The sequence below is a fragment of the Chiloscyllium punctatum genome, chromosome 1, assembly GCF_047496795.1.
Source record: "Chiloscyllium punctatum isolate Juve2018m chromosome 1, sChiPun1.3, whole genome shotgun sequence".
NCBI classification, from domain to species: Eukaryota; Metazoa; Chordata; class Chondrichthyes; order Orectolobiformes; family Hemiscylliidae; genus Chiloscyllium; species Chiloscyllium punctatum.
Window position 1 is genome coordinate 111,732,754 of NC_092739.1, and position 15,882 is coordinate 111,748,635.

At 40.0% G+C, this 15,882-nt stretch overlaps 1 protein-coding gene across 4 annotated transcripts in view; it reads left to right on the top strand.

The window, feature by feature from the left end:
• The first annotated feature begins 679 nt into the window (after positions 1-679).
• Positions 680-15,882, top strand: part of LOC140478739 (probable E3 ubiquitin-protein ligase HERC1) — a 342,968-nt gene continuing 327,765 nt past the window's right edge. For 2 of the 4 annotated variants that reach the window (XM_072572056.1, XM_072572075.1), the window contains exon 1: positions 682-944. The gene's annotated coding sequence lies outside the window, so the exon portion shown is untranslated. Of the gene's footprint in view, positions 945-15,882 lie in introns of all 4 variants that reach the window. The other 2 variants (XM_072572083.1, XM_072572064.1) reach the window with 2 other exon arrangements.

Below are 15,882 nucleotides of genomic sequence, written 5' to 3' on the forward strand. Positions count from 1 at the left end.
ACTGACTATGTGGAGTTTGCACGTTCTCCCCGTGTCTGCGTGGGTTTCCTCCGGGTACTCTGGTTTCCTCCCACAGTCCAAAGATGTGCAGGTCAGGTGAATTGACCATCCTAAATTGCCCGTAGTGTAGGTAAGGGGTAGATGTAGGGGTATGGGTGGGTGGCGCTTCGGCGGGGCGGTGTGGACTTGTTGGGCCGAAGGGCCTGTTTCCACACTGTAAGTAATCTAATCTAATCGCTGCACCTGGGAAACATGACATGCTGGTTGAGGAAAATGGGAATATCTGTGGCCTCGGCACCACGACGGCCAGATAGGCGTCTTCAAACATCAGCAAAGCAACACTGTATGGAAACGCCCATCTGTATCATTACAAGTTGCTGTGCAGTTCCTTTTATCGATGGAAGGGTGCCCGGTAATGTTACACACCACTGCTTTTCCGGTCTAATCAACAACGACATGTGTTCATCGTCATTTTTAACACAAGAAGACGAATCTAATTCGAAACAAACAACAGACGCCAATTAGAGGAGCATTTCGCAACAACCTGAACACACCGCAGTATATGCCCAGAGACAGGCGGAACAAGGGAGCCTCTCATCTCTTCCGGGTTTGGGATGGTGGGCGGAGTCAAGTGGACGCGATGGCGTCACAATCAGCGTCTCGTTTTTGCGTGTGGGGGCGGGGAGGCCCATTGTGCTGTGGCAACAATCGGTGCTGTGACAACCAATGGCGGAGATCAGGAGGCGGTGGCTGCCCAGCGCCTGAAGCCACTCAGTGTGGAGTCGCAGCGGGGTCCGAGGCCGAGTCGCTCGCCGTTACCACAGCGACAGCGAAAGGGTGGACAGTCGGCCCGCATGCGGGGGACTTGGGTGAATCAGTGGAGTCGTCGGCGCGGTTAGCCGCTAACTCGTTTACAGTAACATTCTGTGTGGCAGCGGTTAGAGGTAGGAGCGTGCCGGCGCTGCTGCTGCTGCTGCTGCTGAGAAGGGGCCGCTTTGTGATGAGACTTGGGCTGGTGTTTTCACACACCCCTCGGGGCTTGGCTGGGAGGCTGTTCTCATGTAGGCCCTCTGCCTGGGACCCACACTCCCCACTCCACCACCCAGACCGGCCGTGACCTCAGTGTGAGTGACAGGCTTGGGTTGATCGGATTATCATCCTCAGATGACAGGCCGGGTTGTGTCGCTTAACAAAAAACAAACAGCATTTTTAAAAATGCATTTGAGTTATTCGAGCTGATGATGCTTCATAATAAAACTCCCTTTGGAAGGTATTGGGGTATGATTGCAACTCTGTCAGAAATCAGATTGGAAGCACTGCAGAGCTCTTTTGGAAATGTCACTTACTACGTTTTATCCATTGCAGGGCAGTTCATAAAACATATTTTTCTATTTAAGGAGCAGCAGTGCGTGGATTAATGTGTGGAATTTATACGTCAAGTTTACCCGATACCTTTTTTTTTGAGTAAAAGTGCAGATTAAAAATCAACTTTCAGGTGACAAATGTAATAACTCGTTTTGATATTTACATTTTTGCTGGAGGCTGAACATCTGGCATGAGCACTTTTACCCGATTATCCAAAGGACATGGGCTACTTGTAGATCTTTGCATGGTTATTGAAGAAGATGGATAATGCTACCTTTGATTTTAATACTGTAACCTGTTAGCATGTGAGATGACGTGACACGCCCTGGTCCTGTAATTTATCATGTTTGCAATTGGTCCCTCTCACTCATAGATCTGCCTGTGCACTGCTTTGATCAATAGTCAGTCAGTATTTTGCTGAAAAACAATGCCTTTCCCTCACAATTTATGTAAATCTTTCTCTTAAAAGCTTTTTTTCCAGAAACAAAATAATGTTTGTAACATCTGTCTGGTAGTAATTTTGTTGACAATCCACTTCTAATTACACTATAACAACACATCTACTGAAGTGCTAAAGGTTAAAAAAAAATGTATCCGTGAAGTCTTTGATAAGAATGACCATAACGAGCATGATGTGTTTAATTTTTACAAGTATATATCATTCATGATGTTCACATGACAGAGCACGTTTGTATGTTTCTGCACGTTCATTATATTTCCTGTCATGAATATTTCAGGAAGGGATCTGAATTGACTATCCTTGATTTTCTTAACGTTTGATTGCGGCCAAATGTGGCTATTTATCAAGCATTTTGGTTGTAGTGCCTTTGGAATGATCACAGGGTAATTTTAAAGTATATGTGCAGTGTATAATTTTGAAATTTATAAGTGACAAATTGTGTTTTCGTGGAACACTATTGCCCTGAAAATTGAAGGAAACTGTTAAGTGTAGTAAAAAAATGCAAATTGGTTTAATGTAAAATTCTGGCATTAAAATTGCCAACTTTGTTTCATATGTTTTCTAGAAACTTTTTATCTTTGTTCTGGAACATAGAGATGAAATTTATTACTGGGGTCTCCATTCAGTGTGTAGAGGGATACAAGGAGTTTTAGACAACAGGTGCAGGAGTAGGCCATTCTGCCCTTCAAGCCTGCACCACCATTCAATATGATCATGATCATAAAATCATATTGATTCTGTTGAAGTAACTTTAATAAAACAGAACAATTTGCTATTCATCTTAATGCTGTTTTCTTTTTAGCACAATATGGCCACCGTTTTTGCCGCCTTAATCCATTTGTTCGTTTCAAATTAATTCAACATTAATTGAAGCACTTTGTACACAGATGCAATATAAGAGCAAATCTTTCTGTGTGCTATGATTGTAGTCTGTTTCTTCTTATTGAAGATACTGTCTGTGACTATTTTCCAGGAAATCTTCAGCTTGGTATGATTCAATTACTAATAAAAAAAACTCATCCCAGTTTCTCAGATAATATATGGTATTACATTTGTAACTGAGTGTAATCTTATTTAGTGAATAATAAAACCATTTGGTGTCGGTGAACTGAAAGTTCTTGTCAAAAATCATGTTTTGTTGTAATTTTAGTGTAGCAGATTTTGTCTCCTGTCTGCAGTGGTAGTGTTCCTACCTCTGAACGAGAAGGCCTGGATTCAAGTCTGTTGCTGAGGTGTATTGTAACATAGCTGAGCAGATGGATTTAAAAATATCTACTGTAGCAGATTAAAATTATTTTCCAAAATGGTATATCCGTGCTTCTGATTTTCTATGCAAGTTGTTCTTTCAGAAAAGTATACTGTCATAGCATTGTGTTTCTAATACTAGAAGCTTGTGTAATTTTCATTTAACTATTAAAACAACAGTTTTTGGTTAGAAAGCAATTTTTGAAAATTTCATGTGAGTTTTGAGAGGATTTGTAGCTCAGGTTTTTTTTAGATTACTTACAGTGTGGAAACAGGCCCTTCGGCCCAACAAGTCCACACCGCCCCGCCGAAGCGCAACCCACCCATACCCCTACATCTACATTTACCCCTTGACCTAACACTACGGGCAATTTAGCATGGCCAATTCACCTGACCTGCACATCTTTGGACTGTGGGAGGAAACCGGAGCACCCGGAGGAAACCCACGCAGACACGGTGCTGGATGTAGGTTTGCTTGCTGAGCTGGAAGGTTCATTTTCAGACATTTCATCACCATACTAGGTAACACCATCAGTGAGCTTCCAGTGAAGCACTGGTTTATGACCTGCTTTCTGTTGATGTGTTTAGGTTTCCTTGGGTTGGTGGTGTCATTTCCTATTCTTTTTCGCAGAAGCTGGTAAATGGAGTCCTAGTCGATGTTTTTGTTAATAGAGACCCGGATGAAATGCCATGCTTCTGGGAATTCTTGAGCTTGTGTCTGTTTGGCTTGACCTATGATGGATGTGTTGTCCCAGTCAAAGTGGTGTCCTTCCTCATCTGTATGTAAGGAAGATCATGTAAATAAGATCCCATTGTACTTGTGAGTTAGAACATTAATTACACAAGCTTTTAACATTGTAACTTTCTAGTAAATCATTTGCAGTTTTTCTTTGCTGCTCTACAGTATTGGTAATTTTACCTGCGCATAATGTTTGCTATGTCTTCGGTGTGAATGCAAATTTATTATTTGTTTATATTTTGTCTTATCCTGAACAACTCTAAATTAACATCAGTGATAAACACTTTCCCACTTTTCATGAATTTTATGAAAGAACCAGTTAGCTTGAGATATTGTTGGCAACAAAGCAAGTGAATTGTTGGTCATGGAACAGGAAAGTAGGAGGAGTTCAGACTGTATCCACAAGGAGGGAGTAGTATTTTGGACTACAGGGCTGTCAATGCAAGTAATCCTTAATTCAGCTGATTTGTTTGCAAAGAAAACAACTTATTTCTCATTCATAAAATGAAATATAGAATAAGTTTGGGTGCAGTCTCAGGGAATTCTTAAAATGCAGTTGATCTGCTCTTCTAAATAGAGGCAAAAATATGGATTCAGTTAGATACCACGTTTAGGATGTGGTGAGCTGAGGAATTTTCTAGATGAATGAGCAATAATTGCCTGCCTTGCCTGTACTTGCTTGCCCTTATCTATTCTGGATGCACTGTTTCTTTCATGGGACACTTCTGTACGTGATTATCAATGATCAAAGTTCCTGTATGTATTAGATTAGAAAATAGCAAACCTTAAAAACAGTCGTGATAAAGACATGTTGTTTAATGAAACAGAATTTTCTTTTTAGCAATTTAGTTTGTAAAATTGCTGATACTCTATTATGTTGTCTTTGGTAGTTTGTCACATTTAATAATAAAGTGGGCATTTAATTAGAATCAAATGTACTAGCTTTGAAATGCATATGAGAATAGTCAGTTGTAAGATGTAGTTAGTAGGTGAAAACCGTTTAGCCTGCTCCTCCTTCCCCTCCAGTGACTAGGCAACCTTTTGCCCCTTTGGTTTCTGCAGGGAGATAAATCGGTGAGATGTAAAGATTATATTAATTTTTAAAATATTTTTAGACATCAATAATTTGTACCAACAGTTTAATCTTCGGCCTGTGTGATACTGAGATTTAATGAGATAATTAATACATCTCCCAGCACTAATAAATGGAACTCTCCAATGTTCTCTCAACACAATAAATTTGGCTACAATTAATTGAAATACATTAAGTTTTTTTAAATGCATGACAATGGCTAACAATAAGGAGGACAGGTATAGTCTATTATTTTACACTTGGGTTATTACATTCTTTTAAAGATTTACCTCGAATGTAACATTTCATTTGAATTCCAAATAAGTACAGCAAATTCACTAGGTTCACAATTCAGTTTAACTACTTCTTAATTTCATAAAAATAACCTTTTTATTTTCCCAGTAACTCTTAAAGCATCTTATTCCTTTGATTTAAATGGTAGAATTCTTTAGTACACAAGGTTTAAGAGCATAAAGCTATTAGTCATTTGTGATGTCAATGTGGATTTAATGTTATTCAATATTTGTTCAGCAGGCAATGATACATGGTATATTTGTTAGAATGTAGGATCTCTGATCGTTTGTTGGACTGATTACAATGGCTATTTGCCCACCAATATGTGCAAGGTGCATGCAAGAGCAAATCAGCTACTCCTGCTCCCTTGTCCATTACATGAAGTGCTGACATTTCTTTCTCATCAGAAGCTTATCTAGTTTATTTTGACAAGCTTGATTTAAATCTCCCTCACCACACTCTGTTGATGCATTCCAGATCCTACCATTTGCTGTACTTACAAAGGTTTTCTGAAGTCACCTTTGTTCTTTAGCAATTATATTAGATCAATTGCAGAAACAGAAATTGTCGAAAAAGCTCAGCAGCTCTGGCAGCATCTATGGAGAGAAATTGGGTTTAACGTTTTGGGTTGAGTCGAGTGACCCTTCCTCAGAACTGGGTCACTGGACTGAAATTCTGATTTCTTTGCACAGATGCTGCCAAACCCCCTGAGCTTTTCCAGCAATGTTTATTGTTGTTTTTAATTTACAGCATCTGCAGTTCTTTAGGTCTTTATTTTTATATTAAGTCAGTTTTGGTTCTTTTTAATCACTCTTGGGATGTGAATGTTGCTGGCTAGGTCAGCATTGATTGGCCCTCCTTACTTGCACTTGAGAAAGTGGTGATGAGCTGCCTCTTGAACAATTGCAATCCAATTGCTGTAGGTAGACTTACGATACCATTGGACAATCAAAATTGGAAAGTTGGTAATAGTCACCATTCTGATATGGAAATATAAGAGAGAAATTTACATGTTGGGGTATTCCCATATATTTGCTGCCCTTGTCCTTTGAGATAACAGTAGTTATGTGTTTGGAAGGTGTTGCCTTTGGTGAATTGCTTCAGTGCATCTTGTAGATAATACATACTTTTACTACTGTGTGTTGGTGAAAGTAGATGTGATTCCAATCAAGTGACTTGTTTTGTGTCAAGCCTTTTGAGCGTTGTTGGAGCTGCAGTCAAACAGGCATGTGGGGAATGTACTCATGATTTGGACTTTTTTTGTGGCTGGTGAACAGGCTTTGGGAGTCAGAAGGTGAGTTACTTGCTGCAGGATTCCTCGCCTCTGGCATGCTTTTGAAGCCACTGAATTTACATGGCTAGTCCAGTTCAGTTTCTGAACAATAGATACTGGATATTGATTAGTGGGCGATTCAGTGTTTATAATGCCATGAATATCACAGAGTGATGACTAGATTCTCTCTTGATAAAGATGGTCATTGTCTGGCAGTTATGTGGAATGGATGTTACTTGTCACTTGTAAGCCCAAGCCTGGATATTATCCAATTATTGTTTCATTTGGTTATGGGCTGCCTCAGTATCTGAGTCATTGTAAATGATGCTGAACATTGTGTAATCATTTGTGACCATCGCCACTTCTGACTTTATGATGGAGGGAAGATCATTGAGAAAGTACCTGAAGATGGTTGGGCCTGGCTATTACTTCGATAAAAACAAGGACTGCAGATGCTGGAAACCAGACTCTAGATTAGAGTGTGTATTCCTGATGAAGGGCTTTTGCCCGAAACGTCGATTTTACTGCCCCTCGAATGTTGCCTGAACTGCTGTGCTTTTCCAGCACCACTCTAACCCTGGCTATTACTTAGATGTACTCCTGCAGAGATGTCAGGAAGCTGAGAACCTTTATGACATTTTCACCATTAGGGTCAGTTTGTCTCTTCATCCTGTGCAGATCCCTCATGATCTTGGGCATCTTTATTAAATATATTGTCAACTATTTCTAAGCAGATCAGCTTCAGCTTCTCCATTTTGTTCTGTGCCTTCTCAAAAGCTTTTATCTTTTCTAAAATATGATGTCTCACAACGTATGTTTCTTTCATTGATATTATCTTAGAATTTCAACCCAGTCGCCTCTTATTCTCATATATTGGATGCCATGTACATTTTTCTGGAGGTCATTTCTCATGATTTCACAGTTAATTTTACTACTGCAATAGATTATGCTGCTTATTGTTTCCAGATGTTTATCCCATAAAGGGATGTGCATGACATTGCTGATGTCTTCGCAATACCAAAGAGTTGAAAATAACTTTTTCAATACTTGAAAGTTGGATTTTAAAATAAAAGCATATTTTGGCCAGTTCTGGGAAATCATTTTAAGACATCAAAATATCTTTCTGGATTAGTGACCTAATTATTGAGAGATCATGTTATTGCAGTTACCCTCTGTTGTGTTAATGCTAGGTGTTTACATGGTTGAGTTTATGGCAGGTGGAATAAACAGATCAAAGTCATTAGTTTTGATCTGACTTCAGAGCAGAAGAATAAAGTTCTTCAGTTTAGAAGAAGCAAGACTACAGAATTTCTGTCTCGGGTATGTTGCAGGTTAATTATCATCAGTAAATGAATCCATTTTCAAGAAGTCAACCATGACTCAATTGGTAGCACTCTTGTCCCTGAGTCAAAAGGTTGTGAGTTAAGGTCCTCCTATTCCAGTCATTGAGTACAAAATCTAGGCTGGCACTCTGATACAGTGCTGGAGAGGAGTGATGCATCAAAGATGTCTTCTCTTTTTTGGATGAGATATTAAACTGAGGCCTTGAGTGCCACATAAGTGGATATTAAAAAAAATCCAGTTCTGTTTCTTTGAAGTACAACAAGGGAGTTTCTCATGGAGTCTGAAACACTATTTGTTCCTCTGCTCATGTCACGAAAATAGATTATCTGATCATTGTCAATTTGCAGTTTGTGGCAGTTTGTTCTGTACAAATTGGCAGATATATTCCTTACATTACTACATTGACTTAATTTATAAAGTACCTTCATTGGTTGTAAATTACTTGGTTATGTCTAGTGGCCATGAAAGCACTAAATAAATGAAAAGGCTTTTAATTTGAAACTCTTCACCAGAATTGACCTAACCTTTCTCATGTCAGATCTCTTGCATGCATTCATCTGCCATTTTTCATATTTTTGGCACTCATAGGTTTTTATTTTTAACAGTGTAAGAATTTTAGTTACTATGTACTGTTGACTGAAGTCTCAAAAAATGTGGTCATTAAGTTAATCATAGAATTCTCTATTTAACAGCACTGTGAATGTAGGGCCTGGCAGAAGGGGTTGGAAATGGTCGTAATCACTGGGGTCTGTGCCACTGGGATGTCCACGCTCATTTAACGAGTAACTTGTAATCAGGATTGTTGGTCCAAAGCAACCAATCTGGCCAAGTGACCAGTGCTCTTGTTTTGAATAACAACTGGAAGTAGGGAACTGGAAACAGCAAAAGCACTAAGGCACATGATTTCTCCTTTGGACCCTGAGAGAATGTACATATATTCCATGAACTGCAGTTATTGAATAACTTGCTCGATATCATCTTTGAGAGTCTGAGGAAGAATCATATCAAACTTGGAATGTTCACTGCATTTCCTTCCACAGGAATTTCTCCAGAATTCTGTTTGTTACATCTTTCTGAGGGCAGCTAGAGATTGGTCAGAAATGCTGACCTCATCAGCGATACTCCTGTTAAACAAGAAATAAGTAAAACTGAGTCTGTGTGTTGCTTATTGCAAAAACATTAGTATTTTGCAAGGATGCAATATTTCTTTTCACTAAATGCCCTGAAGCCACCAGTATAGTGTATCACAGAAATAGTATTGAATGTATGATTTCCTTCATCCCGAAATTCGTGATCTGAGTTGAATTGCTTTGTTTAAATAGGGAGAGTAAAGAAGACTGCATCTCGACTGCTTTTTGTATATCTGGCTCCTGGAAAACACAATATTGAGTGAGATTTGGGAATGAGGAATAATCCCTTCTCCTGACTGCAGCGAAACAGCGGGCGGCACAGTGGTGGCTCAGTGGTTAGCACTGCTGCCTCGCAGCGCCAGTGATCCAGGTTCAATTCCAGCCTCCGGCAACTGTCTGCGTGGAGTTTGCGCATTCTCCCTGTGTTTCCGTGGGTTTCCTCCGGGTGCTCCAGTTTCCTCCCACACTCCAAAGATGTGCGGGTCAGGTGAATTGGCCATGCTAAATTGCCCATAGTGATAGGTGCATGAGTAGGGGAATGGGTCTGGGTGGGTTACTCTTCGGAGGGTCGGTGTGGACATGTTGGGCCAAAGGCCCTGTTTCCACACTGTAGGGAATCTAAATAATTAAAAAAGGGGCTTGAGAGTTACTCCAACCAAAACCAAACCTTGAAAGCTTTCACATATGTACTGCCAATACCCAACTATGCCTCACTTCTACCTAGGGGCGTAGACAAGTTGGGGTTGATCAACTTTAGGTGGGGCAGGCTGAGTTATGAGGTTAGGAGAGATAATTTGAGAATCCGTTGTGCAGTAATCCAGGTAATAAAAGTATCTTGCACACAATTTTTCTTGATGATTTATCTGTTGCTCAGAGTCTGAGATATTCTGTGATTGCTACATTCATTTGCACAGAGCTGGAAGATTACATCATTGTCTGTCAGAAGACTAAGTTTCCTGGTATTTCACAGATGTTCATTTGTCAGGACATTGCAGCATATTGATTTGCCTCTTTTTGTCTTGCATCTGCTCTCCGATGTGTTTATCCCATTGACTATAAAAGTGAATCTGTATAAAGCCTTCATAAAACCACAGTTGTGAAAATGTGTCCAGTTTGGCATTGCACACTATCAGAAAGTTAGAGCTAATGTAGGTTTACTAGGCTGTTATAAGGAAATACAAATATGACAGGTGGGAAACATGCGGTGTTTGCATTCCAGCAGAGGACATAATGGGGTGCTATATGTTTAAAATTGTCAGACTGGAATAGAATAATAGCAGTAGACTTTTCCCACTAATTTGCAAGATCTAAAACAAAAATGCATGCTATAAATACTTCTGTAAAAATTGTCACGTGTAAAAAATAATGCCTAAAGACATTTTTTTCATATACTGCATATCTAAGAGTTTTCCAAAGGTCATTACAAGAGTTTATTGACTTTGAGGCATACATAGAAATATTTAGATTTTCCTTTGACCAATTCTTGTGATAATAATCCTGCCAGTCATTGGTTTACACAGTACACTTTAATCTTATTATTCTTTGCTATGCAAGTGCAACTATAATGCTGTGAGGAAGAGATTATAGGATTTTGACCCAGCAACAGTGAAGGAACAGCAATGTCGTTCTATGTTGGGATAATGTATGGTTTAAAGTAAACTTGGAGGAATGGTGTTCCCATGAATCTGCTGCTTCTGTGTGGTAGAGGTCTTGAGTTTGTTGTTGAAGGAGCCTGAGTGAGTTGAGAATACACACTGCTGTCAAACCGAGGTATTACCTGGGTCTCTGGGTTAATAGTCTAACAATAATCTTACTCGGCCATTGCCTAACCACAGTCTAAGACCCATTTATGATTCCAATAGCTGCCTGATAACCTACACAAAACAAGTTTGTTTTAGGGTGAAAATCAATTCTTATTTTTCATTTTAGTTTAGTTTTGTCAATTTTCTTCATAGCTTTTTATATTTAGGTATGCTGAAGCAGGAGCAAGTTGATCAGTCTTTGAGTCTGTTCTGCCATTCTAGATCATGTCTGATCGTCTACTTCAAAGCCATTTTTCTGTGCTCTCTATATCCCTTGATGTCATGAGTATTCAGACATCCTTTGATCCCTATCTTGAACTTACTCACTGACTGAGCTTCCATAGCTCTCTGAGGAAATGAGCTCCAAAGATTCACTATCATTTAACTGAAGAAATACCTCATTTCCATCCTAAATTGCTTACCCGTTATTCTAAGACTGTCTTTCCTAGACCCGTAGCCAGGGAAAACATCTTTTGTGTGCCGCTCTGTCCAGCTTTTTAAAAGGTTTGTATGCTTCACTGAGAATGCTCCTGATTTTTTTTTAAATGTCAGAGAATACAGGCCTAATGTCAACTACTTCTCCATTCTCTGGACAGTTTTCCATCCCAGGGAATGAACTTTATAATTAAAGCAAGATATCTTTACTGCAATGCTCATATGTGATGAACGCAAGCAAACTATTTTAAGTTCTGAATTGCCTGTATCTGCATGTGAGGTTATGAACAAAGGCACCAAATCCCTTTGGGCATAAAGAGAGGGAGGTTGGAAAGTGTTTAAGAAATACCGTGCACCACCATTCTTCCTGCCAAAGTGGATAACCTCCCATTTATCCATATTATATTCCATTTGCTGTTCACATGCCCACTCATCCAGCCTGTCCAAACTCCTAGGAAGCCTCTTTAAGTCATCCGCAAAACTCATATTCCCAGGTTAGTTTTATATAGGAGCAGGAGTGGGCTTGACCGCTGCATGGTCTACTATTCCAAAATTATTTGCTTTGCATCGTCTGCAGACTTGGAAATATTACATTTAATAACCAAATTCTTGTTAAAGATATAGATTGTGAACAGTTGGTACCCCAAGCACTGATCCTTGTGGTACACTGATAGTCACAGCTTGCCAACCTGAAAATTATCCACTTATTCCAATATTTGTTTTTGTTCTTTCATGGCCAGCTAGACCAACATGTATTGCCTGTCCTTAGTTCCAAGCCAGAATGGTGTACGGCTAGCTGGGAAATTGTAGGTCATGGTATTTCCATGCCTTTGCTGCCCTCAGTGGTAAAAATTGTGGCATAGAAGGTTCTGTCATAGGAGTCTGCATGAATTGATGTGATACATCTTGTGGTTGGTACACATTGCTGCCACTGTATGTTGGTGACTGAGGTTTGAACATTGTATGTTTTTGACCTGAATGATGTCTAGCTTCTTAACTGTCAGTGGAGCTGCAAGCATTGACGCAAGACATCCTTCTTGTGACTCTGTTGATGGTGCACACCCTTTGGGGAGATCGAAGATGAGTGTTTATCTGTGACCTGCTTTTGTCACAATATGTATATGGCTGGCTTAATTCAGTTTTTGGTCAATAATCTTGATGGCACCTGATTCAAACATAATAGAGTCATAGAGTTATACAGCTCAGGAACAGACCGTTTGGTCCAACACGTCTGCACCAATTGGATGTCCGAAACCGATCTAGTCCCATTTGCTGGCATTTGTCCTCCTTCTCTCTCAACCCTCTGTTTTCATTCATCTATTCAGATGACTTCTTAATGTTGTTTTTATACCAGCCTTCACCTCTTCCTCTGGCAGCTCATTCCATACCTGTGCCACCATTTGAGTGAAAAAGTTGCCCCTCAGGTCCCTTTTAAATCTTTCCCTTCCCACTCTAGTTTTAGACTCCATATTCCATTACTACCATTTTTAGTTTACCACCCCTCCTGGGTTTGTATCATTGGCAAGTTTTAAAACTATTGTGCTATATATTCCAATATCCAAGTCATTTAAGCAGTGGTCTTAGGTGAGCACCACTTTTACCGTATTGAGAAGCACTGTGATTCATGGTTTTAATATCCTTAATCTAATCTTGTTATTCAAGTTGATGCTAATCTTTGCTTTCCCTGATGGTTTTGTGTAGAACTTTGTCAAACATTTTCTTAAAATCTATGCAGTCAATACTTTCTTGAACTTCTGTTCCCTCATTTTAAAAAATCACTTTGATTAATCAAGAACGATTTGCCTTTTTCAAATTTGTTTGCTGTCCTTAAGGAATCAAACTCCATACTCAAAGTGCTTGTTGATTTTGTTTCTTTGCATTATTATTTTTAAAACTTTGCATTCTACTGATCAACCTCTAGTTTATTAGAAGTATCATTACACCCTTTTTTGGAATAAAGGTGGAACTTTTGCCATTATTGAAATCTCTGGTACCACTCTACATGTACTTTTGTATTCATGGTATTACAACATGGGTAAACCCTCTGCTTAATTTAAACCAGCACACAGAAAAGATTTATCCTGTGCAGCAATCTGTGAAAATTAGAGAGACCAAGAACTATTTAAAGTAAAAAAAATTAACAACTTTATTTCTTAAAGTGTAACAGAATAATTAACTACCAACTATTTATAATTCCTTCTAACCAATATTTTACTTTCCTCTTCTGTAATACTAGTCCGATGAAACCCTGAGAAGATTCACCAAAAAGTTCAAATTTCAAAACCAGCCAACTGTCAAATCTTCTGTAGATTTGCTGTCCAGGTTGGAGTTGATTTTTCTTTCTCTGTGCAAACTCCTTCTCTGGACAGGTACCTCTTAGACAGTTCTGATTAGCAGCCTACATCTGTTGGTCTTTTGACAGTTCTCTCCCAACTGTTCAATTTTTCTTGGTCTTATATCGCCAGAGCTTTGGATTTTGTCATTGGCTTTTAATATTGTCAATATACTACACTAATTGGAGTTTGGTTTTCTTTGGGGTATCATTTAAGTTGATTTGGGCTAATTAAATTTGTTTTTATCTGGTGACCAACTACCCTAGCTGCTGGACCACTTTACCTTAGTCAGAACACTTGGTGCGGTCAGGTAGTTCTGCTAGCTTTTAACTCTCTTTAAAGGTACAGCACATCCACATCTTCACAACAGTGGGAGGTGAATATCCCTGTCCAGGCCAGAATTTATTGCCCTGAAGGCAATGGTGAGATATTTTCTAGAACTGCTAGTGTCTATACAGTGTTAGTGCACCCTCAGTGCCTTAAAGGAGGAAAGTCCAGGATTTTGACCCAGCAAAGAAATAGATTTCTACATCCTGAACTTTGTTCTTCTAGATGGTAGAGATCATGGGTTTGGAAAGTGATCTCGGTAGCCTTGATAAGTTGTTGCAGTGCATCTTGTAGGTGGTGTACATTGCTGCCATTGAGTGTTGATAGTGGAGAGAGGGAATATTGAACATGTTAGATGGGGTGTCATTCAAGCAGACTGCTTTCTCCTGGATGGTGTCCACCTTTTTTATGTAGTGTTGGAGCAGCACACATGCAGGAAATTTTCCATCACACTCCTGACTTGTGCATTATAGCTGGTGGGCAGGCTTTGAGGAGGCAGGTGGTGAATTATTTGCTGCAGAATTTCCAGCCTGTGACCTGCTCTTATAGCCAAAGTATTTATGTAGATAGACCAGTTCAGTTTCTGGGTCAAGGGTAATCCTCAGATGCTGATTATAGTGGAGTGTTGAGTGATGATAATGCCATGGAATGTGAAGGGCGTGATTGTTAGATTCCATCTTGTTAGAGTTGATTATTGCTTGGCACGTGTATAAAACAATGTTACTACCCATCCATAAGACTGAGAGTGGGAAATCGTGCCTCACAAATTTGTTCGGGTTCTTCGATGAAGTAACCAGGAAGGCTGACGAGGGCAGGGCGGTAGATGTAATCTATATAGATTTCAGTAAGGCCTTTGATAGGGTTCCAAATGCCAGGCTGCTCTAGAAGGTTAAATTACATGGAATCCAGGGTGAGCTCGCAAGTTGGATACACAGTTGGCTTGGTAGTAGGAAGCAGAGGGTAATAGTGGAAGGATACCTGTCGGACTGGAGGCCTGTGGCAAGCAGAGTGCCTCACTGGTTGGTGCTGGGCCAATTACTGTGTGGTATCAGTGATTTGCATAGAATGTACAATGATGATTAGCAAGTTTGTTGACACTAAAATGGGTGGTATTGTGGACAGTGAGGAAACAGAAATTTCAACAGGACCTTGGTCAGCTGGGGAAGTGGGCCGAGAAATGGCAAATGGAGTTTAGAACATAGAACAATACCGTGCAGAACAGGCCCTTCGGCCCTCTTGTTGTGCCGACTTGTGAACTATTCTCAGCTTGTCCCCCTACACTATCCCAAAATCATCCATTGTTTAAATCTCCCTAATGTGGCCGAGTTGACTACATTAGCAGTAGAGCATTCCACACCCTTACCACTCGCTGCGTAAAGAACCTGCCTCTGACATCTGTCTTAAATCTATCACCCCTCAATTTGTAGTTATGCCCTCTCATACACACTGACGTCATCATCCTAGGAAAAAGTCTTTCACTGTTTATCCTATCTAATCCTCTGATCATCTTGTATGTTTCTATCAAATCCCTTCTTGCCAATGAGGGTTCCAAGTCTCTCAGCCTTTGCCCCTAAGACCTTCCCTCCAGCCCAGGCAACATCCTGGTAAATCTCCTCTGCACCTTTTCCAATGCATCCACATCCTTCCCAAAATATGGCAACCAGAACTGTACACAATATTCCAAGTGTGGCCACACCAGCGTTTTGTTTAGTTGAAGCATGATATTGCAGCTCCGGAACTCAATTCCTCTACGAATGAAACCTAACACACCGTATGCCTTCTTAACAGCACTATCCACCTGGGTGGCAACTTTCAGGGATCTATGTACATGGACTCCAAGATCCCTCTGCACATCCACACTCCCAAATATATTTCCATCGACCCAGTACTCTGCCTTCCTTTTATTCTTCTTAAAGTGCATCACCTCACATTTAGCTGCATTGAACTCCATTTGTCACCTCTCAGCCCAATTCTGCAGTTTATCCAAGTCCCCCTGCAACCTGTAACATTCTTCCGCACTGCCCACTACTCCCACCGACTTTAGTGTCATCTGCAAATTTACT